Source organism: Petaurus breviceps, unplaced genomic scaffold (assembly GCF_028583685.1).
Source record: "Petaurus breviceps papuanus isolate PSGF00001 unplaced genomic scaffold, PetGlider_PUasm1.0 189, whole genome shotgun sequence".
Taxonomy (NCBI): Eukaryota; Metazoa; Chordata; class Mammalia; order Diprotodontia; family Petauridae; genus Petaurus; species Petaurus breviceps.
This window is the reverse complement of record NW_027185809.1, coordinates 19,654,037-19,659,881: the sequence shown is the minus strand read 5'-3', so window position 1 is coordinate 19,659,881 and position 5,845 is coordinate 19,654,037. Positions and strand designations below refer to the sequence as shown.

Genomic DNA, 5,845 nt, shown 5'->3' with positions numbered 1-5,845 from the left:
TCTCTCTCTCTCTCTCTCTCTCTGTCTCTCTGTCTCTCTCTCTCTGTCTCTCTCTCTCTCTCTCTGTCTCTCTCTCTCTCTCTCTCTCTCTCTCTCTCTCTCTCTCTCTCTCTCTCTCTCTCTCTCTCTCTCTGTCTCTCTCTCTCTCTCTCTCTCTCTCTCTCTCTCTCTCTCTCTCTCTCTCTCTCTCTCTCTCTCTCTCTCTCTCTCTCTCTCTCCCGTCCTCTCTTTGTAATTCAGTGGAACAAAGGAGGTAGTAAAAAAATGTAGGCAAGATAGACCTAAGAAAATTGTGTTGATCAATACAAAGGACAGGTCACATTTTGTGTGTCAGAAAAAAAAAAAGATTAGGACAGTCAGCTTGGAATTAAGTCTTCCCAGGTAGAAAATGCTTGAGGTCTTTTGAAGGTTAACACAACTGAGTCTTATCAGGTTTTCTTGATTTAAAAAAAATTAAGGGAGGTACTGAGTTTGGGATTTGATAATAGTCTATGCTAACACACTCCACTGCAAAACATAGTTCTTAAAAAATGCTTCATGAACATGCCCAATTTGAACATGAGAAATGGACCTGATTCACAGATCCAGGTATATTCATATACATCCTTTAGCACTATGGCACTCCTACTGTTTTTGTTTAGATGCTAAAATAAAGTTTAAACTACAGCAGCTTTTAAGAACCTATGAGAGGGGAGGCCATATAGCACAGCAAGTAAGAGCACTGGCTCCAGTGTCGGGATGACCTGGGGATCGAACCTGGGCTCAGATACTTAGCACCACACCCAGAAATAACTGGCCATGTAACCTTGAGCAAGTTACTTAACCCCGATTGCTTAAAAAAAAAAAGAACCTATGAGAGGAGTGGCTAGGTGGCACAGTGAATAGAGTACTGGCCCTGGAGTCAGGAGGACCTGAGTTCAAATCCAACCTCAGACACTTAACACAAAAAAACTAGCCAGGTGACCTTGGGCAAGTCACTTAACCCCAATTGCCCTCCAAAAAAAAAAAAGAACCTATGAGAACTTCATTCTTCCAGTTTGAATACTCCTCTGCTCATATCACACAATATGGTGCTATTAACATTCAATTCACTGAGTATTTATTAAACACCTGGGAAGAACACTGTAGGAACTAGTCCTTGGAGCAGATAAGACATATCTCTCCCCTCATTTACCTTATAAATCTGAAGTGCCACTATTAGGATATAAGATCTGGTCCATGAAAAAGGAAACAATCCAAAAGTCAACACAGGTCTTCCTTGGGCTTAAGAGGGATCACATACCTAAGGTGAAATGATATGAGATGGATCTTTTTTTCCCATCATAATAAAGATATTAAGAGAGATACATTCTGGGGGCAGAGTCAAGATGGCAGAGTAGAAGCATGACCTCCAAAAAAAAAAAAAAGATTTTTCTGGGGCAGCCAGGTAGCACAGTGAGTAAGAGCACTGGCTCCAGTGTCGGGATGACCTGGGGATTGAATCCCGGGCTCAGACACTTAGCACCCACCCAGAAACACCTGGCCATTTAACCTTGAGCAAATTACTTAACCCCAATTGCTTAGGGGCATCCAGGTGCTCAGCAAGTAAGAGCACTGGCTCCAGTGTCGGGATGACCTGGGGATCAACTCTGGGCTCAGATCATTAGCACCACACCCAGAAATAACTGACCGTGTAACCTTGAGCAAGTTACTTAACCCCAATTGCTTTAAAAAAAATAATGACATACTAAATAATTAGTGGAGGAAAGAATAAAACACAAACATAATTATTAACTGCTTGTAAAAGAAAAATAATGAGAAAATATGCCAAAATTTCTCAGATGCAACTAAGACAGTTTTCAGAGGGAAAATTATATCTCTGATAATATGTTAAAAAAAGAAAAAGAGAAAATTAATGACCTGAGTATGTAATTTTTTTTAAAATTAAGACACCTATAAAATAAACTAATATAAGCATAAAAAAGAGGAAAACCGAGAACTAGGGCAGAAATAAATAGAATACAAAAGAAAAAATATGGAAATTATATATACTTTATACAATTAAATGCTAGCAAAATAGAGGATTTAAAAGAAATGGAGTATTATTTACAAAAATGTGCAACACCCTTTTGTAATAATTAGTTCATCTTGAGCCTGGGACAGTACACTGATATCATGTGCTTCCCTTATGTGAATCTTTGCAAAGTTTATTTTAGATATATATGAATACAACCATAATTTCTCAGACCCCTGCAAGTTAAAAAAATTAGCAGCATTTAGGCAGACTCTCTTCCTTAATTACATTTTACCTATCTGGTCTCTGTTGTCAGTGCAAGATTCAGCTTTCCAGAAATGTTCAGGTAATGGAGCAGTAGATTATATTATGGTGTCCATAGGCACTGAAAGGAGAAGTTGGGGAAACAAGACAACCCTTTCTCAGTTCTTGAGTAGCTATGTAAAACTGCTGATTGCAATCTGTCTTCTCTTCTTTTCTGCCTATAGGACCAATGTCACTCTTCAATATAGCACCAGCTCCAGTGTCGGGATGACCTGGGGATCAAATCTGGGCTCAGATACTCAGCACCACACCCAGAAATAACTGGCTGTGTAACCTTGAGCAAGTTACTTAACCCCGATTGCTTAAAAAAAAAAAAAAGAAAATCGAGGAGGAAATAATAGAAAGGGAAATATCATTTGAAATAACTCCAAAAAAAATAAAATACCTGTGAATCAATCTATAAAAACATTTAAAACAGATAAATAAATTATAAAATATACTTTGCAGAATTAAAAGTGACTTAAATAATTATTGATAATGGTTGGAGCACACATAGGATAAAAAGCATAATATGACCTAAATTATTTTACAGATTTGGGGCTATACTCAAACAAACTCTCCATTGGATACTTTATAGGAGTTATATGAAGTAATGGTAAAATTCATTTGAGAAGAAAAAAAAGTTCTAGACTCTCAAGGGAAATAATGAAAATAAAATGTAAGAATGAATGAGGCATAGCTAAATTATATTATAAGGCAGTATTTATCAATATTATTTAATCCTGGTTTTAAAGAAATAGAAAAGTAGATCAATGGAACAAATTAGAGAATCAAGAATAAGAAATAAACTCAACAAGTCAGCATTTGATAAAACTGGGAATCTCAGTGGAGACCTACATTAGTGGGAATAAGTTTATAACCCAGATAAATTTTGTTTTCACTTGACCTGAAGTATTTGAATGTGAAGTGCACAAACCCAAAGTTGAACAGTGCTTGTTTAGCAAAGTGCCATACATAATATCTCTCATATTTCCCAACATCATTCATTTTGGCAAGTACCACATAAAAGGCCAGTTTCCAAATATCTGCAATTCTTGTATTTATTAATTTTATTGATGTGTTTTATTTTTATATTAGAAACATTTGCAAATTACCTCATCTCCAAAAGGATTATCGTGCAAAAAAGTAAAACAATTTCCAAAATTAATGACAGTGATCTCATCTAGAACAATATTTCACATCTGTAGCATTACTCCCAAATCTGTATTTTTAATTGTTTTATTACTAAAAATCTATTTTCTCTCACTTCCTCCTCCAACTCTATTGGAAAAAAAAGAAAGAAAACCAGATTCCTTGCCCTAAATATGCCTAGTTAAGCAAAACATTTTCTCTGATTGTCTATATACAGAAATATGTTTCTCAAGCTACCATATGGATGGTCATTGTATTGATCATAATTTTTACAGCTTTCGAAATTATTCATCTTTATTGTGTTGCTGTTATTCTATGACATTTCTATTACATTATTCTATTCTACCACAATTTAATCAACCATACTTCAACTGATGGACATGTGTTTAGTTTATATTTTAGGCCATCAAAAAGACTGATGTAAATATTGTTCTACATATAGGACATTTTCTTATTTCTCTTATCCTTTTTGGATAAAGATAGGTCTTAATTACTGTTTTGATGAAGACAAAAGATCACTATGTTTGCTTTATAGGAAAACTTTAGCTGCAAATAACACTACAAATGACACAATAATTTGAAATATTTTAAAAGTCTACTTGTAGGGGCAGCTAGGTGGCACAGTAAATAGATCACCAGCCCTGGAGTCAGGAGGATCTGAGTTCAAATCCAGCTTCAGACACTTGACACTTACTAGCTATGTGACCTTGGGCAAGTCACACAACCCTAATTGCCTTGCCTTCCCCCCTCCAAAAAAAATCTACTTGTAGAAGGGGCAGTTAGATGATATGGTGGATAGAGTGACAGTCCTGGAGACAGGAAGACTAATCTTCCTAAATTCAAATCTGACCTTAGATACTTATACTGAGGTGACCCTGGACAAGTCACTTAATCCTCTTTGCCTCAGTTTTCTCATCTGTAAAATGAGCTGGAGAAGGAAATGGCAAACCAATTCAGTATCTTTACTGGGGAAACCTCAAATGTGTTGGGGAAAACCACAAAGAGTTGGACAGACTGAAAACTTGCAGAATATATTGACAGGTTTTTCCAGATAAAATTAGATATAAGTGAATCTAATTACAAGCAAAAGCAAACTTAAGAAAAACACACTAGAACATCAAAAGGATTGCTTGCACGTCATATGAAGCTAACTGCAAAATAACTGAGCATAAAAGCTTCATTTATAGGAGACATATTTTTCGACAATTGATCTGGTTCAAACAATGCTCTGAGAATCCTATGCAAAACAGCTTTGAATAATCCCACTTGCAGATTTTATGGTGAGGAGAATTGTCCATGTGTCTAAAGATCTTTGCAAACAATTATATGAGAAACTAAAATATACCCATTTGACTACATATTCACAATATATTGGTGAAACTGATAGTGAAGATGATTTGGTACTTTGCAAATTTACTGATGGCAGTGCCTCAGAAGATAAATTTTTAATATAATTGACAAGTTGGTCTTCTAATGAAAATGAAAGAATGGGAGAGAACTGTATCAGACTCTGCAGACAGAGCTTAATCCATATCATACTGAAATACAGCAAACATATTCTACTTTAAAATATGGCCCTTCATGCAATTTGTACGGATTACATAATTCAGAGACAATAACTTGTATACTATATATTATAAATAGAAAGGTTAGTGAGAATCTACATACAGTTTTTCAAGTTGTTTCAAAAGTAATCAACTTTATTAAAAAAATAGTTCATGAAAAATATCCCTTTGCAAGGTTGTACAATGATATGGGGGTAGAGCATAAAACATTTCTCTGTTATTGTGAACATTCTGCTTTTCTTTTGCAAAAGTTCTTCAAAGATGTTTAAGTTTAAAGAAGAATAGCTATTTGTCTTAGTGATATAACAGAAGGGAAACAAATGCATTTTATATCCATAATTTTATTGCTTAAACTTTTTTATATTGGGGACATATTTTTTTTTAAACTATAAATTCTCAAATTCATTCTCTGATCTAGAAAGATAAAATGACTACATTTATAAAAAAAAAAAAGTTTGAGCTAGAGATAAGTATTTTCTATACTTCTTAATCTAAAAAAACCTGTCCAGTAAATGAAAGAGAATAGTGATTATCAACCGATCAGTTCTGCATTAATTAGTTATCATTAAGCAGGTATTTATCAATTATTCATTATCAAAATAGGATTTTGCTATAATTGTTATAAAGACAACATACCTCAATCAATTAATGGTTAAAAAAGAATTATGAGTGGCAATATAATCAGAGATGCCACATGATAAGAAAGAATACTAAAAATACAAGCCCACCTGTCACATTAATAATAATTTATTACTGTCACTTTATATTACAAACATGAGCACTATAAATAATTTTATCAATAAACAAATGTCTACACATATTAACATTATCT

At 34.3% G+C, this 5,845-nt stretch overlaps 1 protein-coding gene across 1 annotated transcript in view; it reads left to right on the top strand.

Annotated features, from left to right (window-relative positions):
* The window catches only part of RHOJ (ras homolog family member J), a 164,207-nt gene that overhangs the window by 11,038 nt on the left and 147,324 nt on the right, over window positions 1-5,845 (top strand). The window lies entirely within an intron of this gene.